Genomic DNA, 16,243 nt, shown 5'->3' with positions numbered 1-16,243 from the left:
CTTTTGCACACGTTTGACAAATAGTGACATCTTTATATAAACGCAATATGTAACTGTCTGTATATATAGATATGTAATATTATTGCACAAAGATAACATGTGAAGAATATATATATATATATATAGTAGGTTTTTTATCTTCATGTATTTGTTCAAATCATATATTTGAAAGTGAACTATGTAAAGGTGTGTGAGTTTATTACTTCAGCACACTTGGCTGTACTTTTCAAGTAAAGCTAAACTTGATTTAATTCCAACTCTAATTAAAATCTCCCGAATTAATGAATCAATTCAGGATATTTAATTCTTCAGTAATGTTTCTCTCCTGGACCTGAATAAGTTCTTTTATAATGCATTATTTATAAAACAGAAAGATACATATTTTTTATGCTAGTTGGTGCTTTATTCACAATTAAGCAGGTTTATGAGAATGCCACACAATATGCCAAAACTTAGCAACAATCAATATGATGTCTCCCGTGAATTTTGTATTTCAATATTTGAATTATAGTGTTAATAAAGCTTTAAAATCTTTTTTTTAATGAGGCGAAAAGCTTATAATTTTAAAAGCTTTATTTTCGATGTGTGTGAAGAAGTATATTACATTAAAAAATAACTGACAATGCATGAGAACCCTGCTGAAAAATCCAGCTTAAACCAGCCTAGGCTGTTTGGCTGGTTTTAGCTAGTTGGCCAGCCTGGTTTTAGAGGGGTTTTGGCCATTTCCAGGCTGGTTTCCAGCCATTTCCAGCTTGGTCTTAGAGGGTCAGGCTGAAAAAAGACCAGCTAAATTCAGCAAAAACCAGCTTAACCAGCCTGGTATAAACTGGACATAGCTGGTTTTGGCTGGGCTCCCAGCCTGGCTAGGTTGGTCAAGCTGGTTTTAGCTGGTCATCTTCCAGCCTGCCCAGCTAAGACCAGGCTGGAAATGGCCCCTCGGAAACCAGCCTGGTCGACCAGCTAAAACCAGCCAACCAGCCTAGGCTAATTTAAGCAGTTTTTTTTGTAGGGAATACCTACATGGAATGCTCTGTCACACGAAATATGTTAAATCTACGAGCTGTTTTTAGAACAAAGCTAACAATTGTTTTTTTTTTTGTCACCATAAAACAAGAATGTTTTTAAAACCTTATTATTAGGTTCCCAACTTCCCAAAATAACCGGTCTGCAGCCAGAGGAATGTTAGGGGAACATTCTGTTTGCTGTGAAACTATTTTCCCAATTGAAGGATATATTTAATTCAATAACTTGTTTTAACAAATTGGTTTTATTATTTATAGCGTTTGGTAACCGTTTTACAAAATACATTTTATTCAAGGGTTTAAAGACGTGATTGGTTAGTAGCTGAATACTGCAAAAACCACAGCAGCATAAACAATGAGTTTAATCTCGAAACTACCATATTATATCATGTATTTCAGGCCTGTGGGGTAAAAACAAACACACAAGCGATCCCTGCTGGCGTTTTGTTACCTCAGTCTTCTTTAATATCTAGACCACACCCATCCAACGTCAAGTGCAGGAGACGTACTGATGACCTGCACACCTGTGAGCTCACGGTTTCTGAAGCAAAGCGAGCAGTTTTCTGCTTCAGGTATGGTTTTGTGTACAGTTAACATTGTTTTTGAGGCGAATTTGCGCTCTAAACAGCTTTGGTTAATCTACAAGTAATGCATTTTGACATGCTGACAGAAAAGCAGATTCAATTCTAATTTTGTAGTAAAGTCGTTAATTGTCCTAAATTTGTGTTTTTTTACGGACCAATGTTCTAGGACTTTTAAGATTGACTCATTGACGTGTTAAAAGTTACAAAACTTCCATATTCTGTAAAACAGTATTGCTTTCAGTCAACTCTTTTTCTATTACATTTAGAGCGTGTTTTTTTCTCAAGATTTCTGTAAAGCACCAACCAGACATGAGCAAAACTGATGAATCCACTGCATTTGCAAATATGAGAAATTCCAAAGTTTAACACTTAAAGCAGCAAAACATGTATGACAACTGTTTTACAAAGAAATATTAAACAAAAAATGTTAATATTATGCAATTAAGTTATGCACTTCATGTAAAAATTAATTTATTTTTTCTCAAAGGTAGCTGCATTAGCATTTTAGCACTTTATTTACTAATTATTTCTACAATTAAACAAATTATTTTTGACATTAAATTACACAAATAGTACTGAGTGTTTGCATATTTTTAAATGAAATTTGCAAACAGGTTTTTGTACTAAAAATGGTTTATTTGGACACATTTCTCTATAATTTCTAAAATACAGGGTTAAATTTCAATGTTCAAGACATTTCAACCTTTAAGTTATCATGAAATCAAAATGGAGATTGTTTATTTTGCTACATTGTTCTAGTCTTAAAGTGAATAGCTACCCTGTGCAATTAATTAATCATTCATTTATTTATTTTTTTTTCGCTTTATTCCCTTTATTCATCAGGGTGGCCATCATACACACTCAATTCACCTATAATCCGGAGCACCCAGAGGAAACAGGCCCTCACGGAGAGAACATGCAAACTCCACAAAGAAATGCCAACTGACAACAGTGCTAACCACTGAGCCACCGTGTCACTATTAATTAGTCAATCCACTATATATAAAATTGTTTGTTTTGGTAAAATCTAACCATTTGCTTCTGCTCTGAAATGGCCGTCATTCTCTGATGACATTAGTCTGATGGATTGGGTGGAATATGCTTAGCCACGCCCCTCCAACCGTTAGTTTGCTGTGAGTAAAAGATGAGAGGAGGAGCTCAAAAATAAACCCCGCCCCTACTCAATATTCAGTTTCAGCCGAAAAACATACAAAAATAATCGTGATAATCTGCAGCATCGACCTGACTTTGAAGAGACTGGTTTTCCTATTTGTTTATGTGACCTTTAGCATATTAAAATGTATATTAACATTAGGTCTTAAACATTTCCACTCTACTTTATATCCAGAAACTGCAAATACAATATTTGTACTCAATTTTTAACATATTCAGGAAACACTAGATGCTGACCTTTAAGTTAAAACCCTAAAACTTGTATGCGTAGGCCTATAAATTAACTCAAATCCCAGCACTGAAAAAAAGTTAATCTCCATGTTATTCCTTAACAATCCCAACCCAGTCAGATTTGTACAGTTTGTTTTTAATAACCGTGTTTTTCTTCTCCTCCTGCAGCACAGCTGGATTTAAACTGCCGAACGCTGTATATCTGAGAGCTCCTCGTCAGGTGGAATCCTCTGACCTTTATGAAGTCTGACCTGAATGTCTGAATCTGCTATTGTCAGATCACATCCCGTCGCATCCGTCTGCTCCCCGAACGTCTCTGTTGGTCTGAGAGGCATTTGTAACACCTTGTGGGTTTGAGGTCAGTGGAGACTCATACCTGTGCATTACAGAGCCTGTCTCTCTGATGGATGGCCCGTATTAACTGTTCTCTGCTCAGATAAAGGGAAACGCTTCTAGTCTTGCAAAATTTCAATAACGCTGGCTATTTTTATGCGTCTGGGGGATTGAGGACGCTTGATTTGGTGTCATCATTATATTAAACTATATATCATATTAAATAGAAAGACAGCACAGTATTATATTACTTAGGTGTATGTGAAAGATAATGCTGGATTGTCGAATTATATTTAATAATAATGTATATACTATAATTATATCAGTATATATACAGGGGTTGGACAATGAAACTCAAATGCCTGGTTTTAGATGACAATAATTCATTAGTTTGCCGTAGGGCCTCTTTTTGTGGCCAAAAACAACATCATTTCATCTTGTAAATGACTTACTAGTCCTGCACAGTGGCCAGAGGGATTTTGAGCCATTCCTCTAGCAGAATAGTGGCAAGGTCAGTAAGTGATGCTGGAGGAGGAAAACGTTTCCCGACTCGCTTCTCCAAAACACCCCAAAGTGACTCAATAATGTTTGGAACGGGTGTCTGTGCAGGCCATGGGAGATGTTCAACTTCACTTTCATGATCATCAAACCGCTCTCTCACCTGTCTTGTTGTGTGTATTGGTGGATTATCATTCTGATATATGCCACCATCTTCAGGATACAGTGTTTGAACTATTAGATGTACATGGTTCTCCAGAATGGTTTGGCATCTTTGGCAGGCATGCGCCTATCTAGCACAAGTATTGGGCCTAGGGATTGCCATGATATTGCAACTTAAACCATTAACAATCCACCCCCATGCTTCAGTCTGGGCATTCTGGTCTTCTCCACACCGTAACTCTACCATATGTGGAAACGACAGTGAAAATAGAAATTTAAAAAGGTAGAAAGGTTTTTAAATTAAGCATTTTTTATTTTTAAGGGAAAACAAAATCCAAAACTACTTAGTCCTTTATGAGAAAATGCTTATACCCCCCTCTGTTAAAACATAACTGGTTTATCACACCTGAGCTCAATTCGTCTATGCACACCCAGACCTAATTACTACCACACCTGTTTCTAATCAAGAAATCACTTAAATCCTATTTTCTTGACAGTGAAGTAGACCAAAAGATCCTCAAAAGCTAGACATCATGCAGAGATCCAAAGAAATTCAAAAAACAATGTGAAAGTAAATAATTTAGATGTGTCAGTTTGGGAAATGTTGTAAAGCCATTTATAAATCTTTTTTTTTAACAGCGAACCTCAGTGAGATATAATATATAAATAAATGTATATAAATTCCTTTGTGTTTTTTGTGAAGCTCTTTTTTTATATTTGTTTATGATAAATCTTTAGGAAATATTTTGGTACATCTAAAATGAAGGATACAACAAGCTAATCCAGCTAAAAATAGTGCTTAAAATGTTACTTATTGGAGTATTTAAACATCATAATTATATAGATAATGAGGTGAATAACTGCAAAAAAGTCCACATTTTGAGAAAAAACAACCACCTCTTTCACCAGGCTGGCTACAGGCTTGGTATATTATTTTGATTAATAATGTCAGCAAAAATGATATTTATCAATTGCTAATGAACTGCTGAAGAAATTAAACAAATAAACACATCATGCTGATTTTAAATTAAGGCTTTTTATTATTAAGGACAAACAAAATCCAGAACTTTATAGCCTTGTGTGAAAAAATGTTTGCCCCCTCTGTTAAAATATAACTGGTTTATCACACCTGAGGTCAATTTGTCTAGGCACACCTGATTAATGCCACACTTGTTTCCTTTAAAAAAATCAGTTAAATAGGACCTGCCTGACAAAGTGAAGTAGACCAAAAGATCCTCAAAAGCCAGACATCATGCAGAAATCCAAAGGAATTCAAAAACAAATGAGAAAGAAAATAATTTAGATGTACCAGTTTGGAAAACGATATAAAGCCATTTTTAAAGATTATTTGGACTACAGTGAGATATAAGTATATAAATTCCCTTATGTGTTACATTTTTTTGGTACTTCTCATCCTCCGCATAATTAAATCAATTTGTCTTTGAAGGTAATAATGACCATTTTAACAACATTTAATATTTAATATGAATTAATAATGTCAAGGAAAATTATATTCATCAATTATAAATGGGCTAATTTAAAAATAACCTGCGTAATATATTTGCTCTGCAGAATTAAGGACAGAATCATCTATTATTCATATTGTTTTTGTGTCCAGTGTTGAGCGCGTGCAGAAAGAAAAGAGGTTTTATTAGGGAGAGACACTGCGGTTGTTTAATAGTTGTCATCGTGCTTCTCCAGTTGATTGAGTATATTAAAATGTACGCACATTTCTATATTAGATGTTTTCTAAAATGTTATTTAAATATGCAAATGATGTATTATTTAATGTAACATAGCCAGATTTGCATACATTTCCAGAAATAATTCTGAACATTGAATGATGTCAAGTTCAAAACTGTTATTTTAAATTAATTTATTTTTATTATTTGAAATTATTAATAAATTGAAGTGTATTTTTAGATGTTTGCTTGATATTAGATGTAAAAAAAGAAACACTTTATGATTAAAAAAGCCTATTTTACCCCGTTTTCTAGATTAAAGATCTTTTGTGTCTCCAGAATATGTCTGTAAAGTTTCAGATCAAAATAGCCATCTAATTATTTACTTTACCTTTCAGAAGTTCGGGATTTTTTTCTCTGAACACAATGTAGCAATTTTTGTTGCCTGTGCCTTGAATGCTAGTTCTCCCCGCCCACCGTGCCTGTCAGAGTGTGCCTCAATCTCCGCCTTGGCTGCGTTAGATAAACAGCACAGTGACAGACATGAAGGAAGCAGATCTCAAATAACGTTTGTGAGAAATACTACAGTAAGAACTTTCCCAATGATTATTTGATGTATTTGTTGTGGAGTTTCGTAAAATTAAAATATACATAATCAGTTATATAATGAATATTAAATACATATATTTGAATTATTTATTAAACTGTAAAGTTTGTTGCAAGAGTAAAACCTAATGTAGATAATCAGCCTTTAAAATATGTATTAGAATTCAAATTTACAGACCAAACTCAAAGTATGACAAAAGAAACAATTAAAAGTCTATTTTTGGATATTTGCTTTACATTAGACACTGAATAATAAAAAAAAGCCCAAAAATAATAAAATAGTGCGTTTTTTAATTTCTTCAATGTTTTGCCTTGTATCATTGATGTCATTGTAGTGCTTATATATTTCTTCAAATATGAATTGAGTCCGTATAAGACTCATTGGACTCATCACAGTGTCTGTGTGTGCTGTAAAGGATAGACTTTTTGTTTAAAATAAAAGTTTTTTTTATTATAATTAATACATTTATTTATTAATTTCATTTAAAATGTTTTTTTTTTTACTTCAAATGTTTCATTATTTATCACCATAATTCAGAAAACATTGGCAACAGCCAGAAATGTTCTTTTGTTTTGGAAAATAAAATATATGTAATCAACCAGATTATCTACGAATATTAAATATACATATTAATTATTTGTTAAACTGTAAAGTTTGTTGTGGGAGAAAACCTCATTTTAAGTAATTAAAATGTGTCTTACAATTCAAATTTACAGACTAAACTGATAAAGTATAAAAAAAAAAAACAATTAAAAGTCTATTAGCTTATAAGACACTTTATGATTAAAAAACAAAACAAAAAAATCCTTAAAATAGTGTGTGAATGTTTTATTTTTTAAGATTTTTGCTGAATAGTGGCAGGGTCACTACGAGATGCTGGTGGAGGAAAACATTACCTGACCCGCTTCTCCAAAACCGCTCAAAGTGGCTCAATAATATTTATATTTGGAGACTGTGCAGGCCATGGGAGATGTTTAACTTCACTTTCATGTTCCTCAAACCACTCTGCCATCAGTCTTAGTGTGTGTATTGGTGCGTTATCTTCCTGATGCATGGCAAATTTACAGACCATTACAAATTTACAGACCAAACTGATGAAGTATTACAAAAGAAATTATTAAAAGTATATTTTTGGATGTTTGCTTTACATCAAACACTTTATCACAGTATTAAAAAAGCCCAAAAAATCTTAAAATAGTGCTTGATTTTTGTAGTTTTTATCATTCTTGCAGAATAGTGGTCGGGTCACTAGAGAGTAGAGGAAAATGTTACCTGAACCGCTTCTCCAAAACAGCTCAAGTGGCTCAATAATGTTTAGCTCTGGTGACCGTGCAGGCCATGGGAGATGTTCAACTTTACTTTCATATTACGCAAATTTACAGACCATTACAAATAAGAAAGTATGACAAAAGAAATAATTAAAAGTATATTTTGGCATGTTTGCTTAACATTAGACACTTTATGATTTACAAAAAAGGCCAATTTTTTTTAAATAGTGTGCGATTTTTCATTGTTTTTTGTCAATGTTTTACCTTGTATGATTGATGTCAATGTAGTGCTTATATTTCTTCAAATGTGAATTGAGTCCGTATTGAGTCCTCATTGGACTCATCACTGTGCGTGCGTGTGTGTGTGCGTGTGTGTGCGTGTGTGTGTGTTATAAAGGATAGATTAAACAGGTGTGTGAAGTCTTCTTCCTAATGAGGGCGATGGATTGCGGTCTGTCCGTGTTGCCATGGCGATGTTTCTGCAGTATAAGGAAGTGTACAGTGCAGATAGAGAGAGACAAACGCTGAGAGACAAAAACAAACTGATGCAAGGACAAAACCATGAATACCGCACTGCTAGTTAACAGTCTGATGAAGCTGGTCAGGCATGAAGAGAAATATAATGGCGTACAGAGGAAGATTAATACTCGTGCTGAGTGTGTGCGTGTCTTCTGTCGGCCAGCAGAGGGCACACGCGTCTCATCAGTATTGTCACTCGGGATTTTTGGCATAATAATAATAATATCTGTCCCAGAAGTATGAAATATGAATAGAGTTGTAACTCGTCTCACATTGTTTGTGCATCAGACGTGAACCAGACCTGATATTGCAGAGGTGGGCTACCGTCTGACTCGCTGAAATAAAAAATGCCTTTCCCCAGACTGTGCAAACACACACACACACACACACGATAAATAAAATAATATAATAAATAAATACACTCAGTATGTATACATAAAAAGTGTATATCCACATAATTAATGCATCTAGTTATTTTATGTTTTATGAACAATCATAAAAATGTAATAGCAAAATATATATTTCTCTATGGTTTTTATATGTATTGATTTTATATGTATACATTTTTAAAATGTTATTAAATGCATTGTGTGCGCGTGTGTGTGTGTGTGTGTGTGTGTGTGTGTGTGTGTGTGTGTGTGTGTGTGTGTGTGTGTGTGTGTGTCTGTGTGTGTGTCTGTGTGTGTCTGTGTGTGTCTGTGTGTGTGTGTGTACATAAGAGCTTCTGGCAACTATATAAGAGCATCTGGCAACCGATAGAATGTTATGTTACACTTTATACAACAGTTCTGTCTGGTTCTTGAATCTGGTTCTTTTTACTTCAAATAAAAAGTCTTAAAATGTAAACAACTTTAAAAAAATGCTATAATGTAAATAAGAAAATGTCAATAACTCAATTTTGACAAAAGTGTCAGATTGAACCTTATTATTCTAAGGTGACGATTTAGCAACTGCTTAGCAACCACCTAGCAATGCCATAAGCATTTTAGCAACTGCCTAGCAACCACTTAGCAACCACTGTTTCAACTGCCATTCCCAGTCCTAGCGCAGCCAACATCAAAGTTCATCAATAAACTTGAGGTTCTAGTTAAAACTATTATGTTTAGAAATGTGTTGAAAAAAATCTTTCCATTTAACAGAAGTTATGTAAAAAAAGTATAGAAAGGGCTAATAATAATTCTGGAGGACTAATAATTCTGACTTCAAGTGTATATTTGTGTTTTTAAGATACACATGTAACAAATATACATTCAGAAATCTGCATGGAAACCCAAAGTTCTCATGTTTTGTCTATAAGTAGCCTCAGTGTGTTTAATATTGATTCAATATGTAATGTAATATAAATTATTGATTGACGTGTGAGTTTGCAGCTTAAACCTGCAATATAGTTGTAAAGTTGAAAGCAGCTGCCAGTTGAAGCGTGATGGACTGCAGGCAAAGACTTGAGTTTTCTGAACACGACTGATTCAGATCAACTGAGTGACTGACAGGGATCTAATGGGATCGCAATGCGTGGAGACACTTGGAAATTCATCCATTTCTGCTGCCCGGGATTCAACCCCGGTGGGCTGAAAGCACAGGAAACTGTTGAAAGCAACTTTGCTGAGCTGCAAACCTCCAGGCCAAAGTGCTCAGGCAACTTTACAGGACTTTCTGTCAGGCCCTGAGTCCAGCTGTAGTTTTGGGAGTAGTTTGAGTTATAAATGATGCAGGTGGACAAATTGGGTTCTGTGGCACACATTTATATTGACTTTTTTTTCTCCACGCACACAAAAACATACATCTAACGGTACAAATGCATTTTAGGACATATTGATGTGGAATATTTACATTATAGAATGTAACATGCTAAGTCTTACAAAAATCAGGGTAGCAACAGGCTAATTCATACTCAAATCTTGCTAATAACATGTTACTGTAATCATTCTAATACCAATTCTTATAAAATTGTGATAGTTACATGCTAAATTCATACATGTTCATAACAAGCTAATTCGTGCTAGCTGCAAAATAAAAATTTGATTCATGCTAATACGCTACTTATATCTCTAAATCTATCTATATAAGGGTATTTTATCTATCTAAAAATACACTGTGGAGCAGTATGACCACAACAAAATGTGTTCCTTTTCACACTAATGATATATACAGGGACAAATTATAAAGGAATGAAGGATTATTTTGTGCATTTTTTTTGCAAATAACACAAAATAATTACCACAAAACTATATATCCATCCATTCATCCATCCATCCATCCATGTATCCAACTATCCATTGGTCTGTCTGTCTGTCTGTCTGTCTCTCTGTTCGTCCATTCAACCGTCCATCCATCCATCCATCCATCCATCCATCCGTCTGTTATTCTTCTTTTTTCATCCATCCATGAGTTGTCCTTCTTTTTCATCCATCCATCCATCAGTTGTCCTTTTTTTATCCATCCATCCCTCCATCCATCTATCTGTTATCCTTCTTTTTTCAACCATCCATTCATCCATCCATCCATGAGTTGTCCTTCTTTTTTCATCTATCCTTCCATCCATCAGTTGTCCTTTTTTTCATCCAAACCTCCACCTATCCGTCCGTCCGTCCATCTGTCCGTCCATCCGTCCATCCTAAACTAAACAAACTACTTCCAACAGTCTTTCTTAAGCCACCATAAAGCTAGTCTTCATACTTTGATATCTAGTTTGTTTGTCATTGTATTTTTTTTAGCTTTAGACATTAACATTCTGAATTAAATGCTTATTTTATTGGTTTAATCAGATTTTGCAGGTCTTATCATTTTGTTTTTACTTTTTTTTCCAGAGATGAATCTGTCTTCATAATGCATGCTTGAAAATGAGATCAGTCTGAAGAACATGAAAACCAAGGTAAGTGTCAGTTTTTTATGGTTTATGGATCCTGTCAAGCTGTAATTTAGTCAAATTAAACAAAACATTTTAAATAATGTATTAGTGTGTTTTAAGATGTCATATCAACAAAAGAATGATGCAAGCACAGTTCATAACTTGAAAAACTGAAAATATACACAAAAAAATCCTAAAATGATAAGTAATGTATGATGTATTCAAAAATTGCTAGCTAATTTCACAATAACACAGAAAAATAACACACTAACATATTTATACTTTTAGATATTTTACATTGTTATTAAAGTTCACCTATTATGCTGTTTTAAAGGTTTTTGTTGTGGTCTCTGACCTCTTCAGGGTCAGAAATGAACAAAAGCTTAGTGCTTTTGAGAAATATCGTCAATATGGACAAAAATACCTTATTAGAAAGTGAAAAAGGTTATTTGTGCACATTGAACCATTCTTTTTAAAACTTCCATCAGTGCTGTTGGACATTACTGAACGTTAATGTTTATTTTACTGCTTTTTTTACGAAGAGACTGAAATATTTAATCTGGATGTCATCCAGTAAATAAACACTGCAGTGATTTTCGCACCACTCCGATTTTTTTCTTAAAATATAAAGATATTTATATCCCAACAAGAGGAAGCAATTGAACTAATTCATCAATTAGACTTTTTGCACAGAGCAAATATTTGAGAAAACAAATCGATAAATTCAGGATACCTGATGGAATGCATTTTGCTGTATTGATTTTGCTATTGATATGGTTCTGCTCAGTCCGGCTAGACACTAAAAAGTGATTTGAGAGCACATGTACACTGAGAAGCCAAAACACTATGACCTGTCACAGGTGAAGTGAACATTCTCCTATAAGGCCACATATTAAAGCTATATATATATATTCTTTTCCTGTTTGACCTCTATGGAATAAGATACTTCCCCCAAATGTCAACTAATTTCCTTTCCTTCAGCTTAGTTCCTTATTCATCAGTGGTCACCCCAGCAGAATGATCCGCCAGCTATTCTGGCATATATTTTATGCAGCGGATGCCCTTCCAGTCACATCCCAGTACTGGGAAACACCCATACAGTCTCACATTCACACTCATACACCAATTTTTGTTCACTCAGTTCACCTACAGCACTTGTCTGTGGACTGTGGGGGAAACTGGAGCACCCAAAGGAAACTCATGTGAACATGGGGAGAACATGCAAACTCCACACAGAAATGCCATCTGGGTGGGGCTCAAACCAGTGACCTTCTTGGTGTGAAACAACTGTGCTAGCCACTGTGCCGCCCTAAAAGTCGACTCAATCTCAAAAAAGAACTACGTTTTGGCTGGATTTTGATCCAAATTACATCATTTTAGTTGGTTCTTTAATTTTGTTTTAAGTATACCAGGTCCTTTAATGTCTGAGTAGGATAGATGGCAAGCAGCCGATCAAGACTTCTAATAACATATCGGATGCAACATGAGCAGGAATAAAGATATGAGTCCAAGACTGTTATGTCAAAGTGGCTGGGTCAGAGTATCTGTGAAATGGGAAGGCTTGAGGGTTGCTAACAGCCAGTACAGTGGTCCAAAGTGGGACAAACCACAAACTGGTAACAGGGTGTTGAGCGCCCAAGGCTCATCGATGTCCTAGGGCAATGAACATAGCTACAAAAAAGGATAGTGCTTGTATTGACTCCTGCCCACCGACAAAAGCATCAGCAATGAGCACAAGTGTGTGTCCAGCGAGACTCGTTTTCGGACAGATGTGTACATGTACTCTGTTTACCTGCAGTGATGGCAGCAGGTTGCAGTGAGTTTCATGACAGGTCAGTGATGGGAGCTTGATGCTCTGATCAATGTTTCCAAGGGAGTCCGCCATTCATGTTTGACACATGCTGTCTTCTGAAATATTTCAAGAGTTTCAGCTGGATCTGCCACACTGCAAACATTGTCCAGGAATGATTATAAATCATGATAAATAATAAAACATAATCTGTACAGACATGCAGAGCCCATAATAAGATCACGATGCTTTCAATTATGTAAGGTCTCAGTCACTCAATGCATTTTTCAGGAAAGGAGAAGCACTCATATTTTTTGGTTGATTTTTAATTTGGAAAAGACCAGCGCGCTGCGTTTTTTTTATTTATTTTAAGTTTCTAGGCAACTACAGAGTCAGCTGTCTGTCAATCTAGCATGCCCACCCCTCCATTAGATTGAACAACGGAAGAAAAAACACTAAAGATGTTGGTGACTTTTTGACACTTCAGACACTTTAGAGCAGGGATTCCCAAACTTTTTTATTCCGGGACCCACCTCGGCAAGTAATTCAATCTCAAGACCCACCATAACATTTTAATATGGAAAAATAGGTAAAAAATGTATCCATTCAAAGCTGTCAAAAATATATGGTGTGTGGCTTTTTGGATTTTGCGATTTGATGTGCACAAAATGAGGCTCGAAGTGCTTTTTGTGGGATGCTGGCTGTAACTGTGATAATTGTTTTTTTTTTTTTTTTTAGAAGAGAATATGAACAACCTTTGATCAAGCTCCTTGATTATGATCAAGCCCCGTCACATCGCAGTAAATTCCACTGCTAGTGTAGTCATAAGAAACTAAATAGCTTTTTGATCGACTATTACAAGCTGGGAAAAGGCAATGCAATTAACATTAATGCTGAATAGATCTAATTTTTACACATTTGCTTGAGGAAGGAATGATGGGGGTACTTACATTACTATTTTCCATAACATCTATGCCCTTCCATAACATTAGGTGACGTTAAAACTAACAGATAGCACTATAGCTATTTATTGATTAGCAATCTGTCAACGTTGGGATGTAAAAAATATTGGACAACAAATAGCTTCAAACGATAGAATACATAGCAAACATTGGAAAATATTGACAATACAATAAAAGGTTTAGCCTATTAAAATCAATGGCCTATACAGAAATTAAATAAAGCTATAAAATCTATTTTACTTTTAATTGTATTTGCATATTGATCAAAGTTACCATAGTTATTTAGTGAAGAGCAGCAAATGAATCTCTCATTGTGTTTTGTTTGATAACAGAGGTGCTCATTAAAGTGAAAATTAGTAGTGTTTAAAATAAAACACGCAGGACTCAACGTAAAAAAAAACCCGACAAAAATAAGCACTTTTCCGACGGTCCCTTACTAAGAGACCCTTACTCTGTGCGAGCTCTCCCGGCTAAACGCAGATTGCGAGGGCTCAAACGGAGCAGTGCTCGTAATGTCGAGCGAAAAAAATAAAATCGAAAAAGACAGCTGTGAAACATAACCAGCTTTGTCTTTTTGTAGAAAACACACTTTAGATATTTTTAGGCTGAGGTTTTTGAGTTATTGCTGTCAATCGTAGCTTACTGGTTTTGATTCACCACAATGTAAATATAGCTGCAGCTATGTGACGTTGCGCGACTCACCTTTGTTTACTTTGCGACCCACTAGTGCATCGCAACCCACAGTTTGAAAACCCCTGCTTTAGAGCACTTCTGCAAAAACAGCACCCAAAACACTCACCGCCAGTAGAAAACTATTTTGAAAAGGTACCCATCACTCCAAAACACACTTAATGTAGTCAATGCTAACAGCGACTTGGCTATATGAGCGAACCAATACCAATACCAAACGAATACCAATACCAAATGAATATTCAGAAATAATTCTAATATAAAATCTGTCTTGCTGCCCTTTTGTCTCACCCAAAAGTCTCTGGATGCAGACTTGGATTTGCAAGCTCAAATGTAGTACATACCCCAGCAGTAAAAGACTGCGAATGCTTTGACACCTTCAGTAAACTCTCCATACGGGTTGACACTGTTTTGACAGCATCTTCATATTAGGCAGATGGTCATAATGTTTTGGCTCATCGGTGCATGGTTTGTGTGTTGGTGGCAGCAGGACACAGGTGCCTCTGTCTTTGCCTCTTGCTAATATCTGTTCTCCTGCAGTCATGACTGGGCTGATGTAAGCAGACGGATGATAGCACTGCCGTCAGACGCTTGACTGACTGCCATATCTGCCACATTACTCCTACTCATGCCTGAATTTCAGATCAGTGGGCAGAAAGAACAGGGGAGAATCGAAAGGTTTTATGTCCAAAGCACTCACAACCAAACTCTGTGGGGAATTTACAACCTGTGGCCACACAATTCCCTCAGCGCACGATAACTGCACCGAGTTCATTTCTGATTCCAAATAACAAGCTTTTATGGAACCATTTATTTTTCTGGAATATATTGCTTTACTCATCTTAGACCCGGACGTTCAATCTTAAAATCCATTCCAAAAGTGAATTGTTATTCACAAGTTGCTTATTCTGATTGGTTGATCTATGATCAAAATTGTGCAGTTGTTTTAAGAGAAACACACAACCAAAGTAGTTCTGCTTTGCCATGGAATTACTTTTTTCTTATTTACAGAACAAAAATGTTGCTTGTTTTTCCTATTAACCCTAAAACCATGTTTTTGAATAAGCAAAAGGTTTGAGATTTTGTGAGATATACAAGATAAAAGAGCATTATGTGGACAAATGTCTTGATATAAAACATCTGAACACTGTCTTTTGCATGTGGTGAATGCTCTATAAGCAGAATAATCGATGCCATTGAATGATCAGAAAATACTGCAGGTGTAATTCTGAGTTTGAATTATAATTTAATAATTTAATTAGATTAATAATTTAATCTAACCAACCCAAGCTAATTGGAAATGATTCATAACAAATATATGGTAACATTAGGCTATGAAAAGGTTCCATTAGCCTGCTAGTTCACATATTTGCTAACATAAACAAACAATTTATTAAAGTATTTATTCATCTTTGATATTGTTAGTTAATGAAAATAAAGTTGTTTATTGTTAGCTGTTAAATCAGTGCATTAGCTAATGTTAGCAAGCACAACCTTGATGTTTAATAAAGAATTAGTATGTTGAACTAATGATTAATAAATACTGTAGAAGTATTACTCATACACTGTAAAACCCAAATGTCAGCATTATCAAATGAACTGATTGTAGTTCACTCAAAATTGACTGAAAGTTAATTCTACTCATTTAAAAATGAGTTTTTAAACTCAGTGTTTAAGGTAATGAGTTAAATAAATACCTCATTACTTCAACTTAAATGGAGTAGGTTCACAGAACTTATATAGATTCGTTTTTTTTAACTCAAATGAATTGTAGCAATCGGTTTCCTCTAATGGTTTGAGTTGCCTTAACTTATTGGGTTTCGCAGTACTCAGTTGGTTTGAGTTCTTATCATTTATTGGGTTTTACTGTACTCA

General features: G+C 35.0%; 1 long non-coding RNA gene across 1 annotated transcript; it reads left to right on the top strand.

Moving 5' to 3' along the window:
- Positions 1-1,514: 1,514 nt before the first annotated feature.
- Positions 1,515-15,621, top strand: LOC141379002 (uncharacterized). Its single transcript, XR_012394883.1, has 4 exons — positions 1,515-1,594; positions 3,179-3,368; positions 10,887-10,951; positions 14,909-15,621. It is a non-coding gene; the product is annotated as an uncharacterized lncRNA (long non-coding RNA).
- The last annotated feature ends 622 nt before the right edge of the window (positions 15,622-16,243 follow it).

The sequence above is a fragment of the Danio rerio genome, chromosome 19 (assembly GCF_049306965.1).
Source record: "Danio rerio strain Tuebingen ecotype United States chromosome 19, GRCz12tu, whole genome shotgun sequence".
Classification (NCBI taxonomy): domain Eukaryota; kingdom Metazoa; phylum Chordata; class Actinopteri; order Cypriniformes; family Danionidae; genus Danio; species Danio rerio.
The sequence above is the reverse complement of the archived record's forward strand: the minus strand, read 5'-3'. Positions and strand labels throughout refer to the sequence as shown.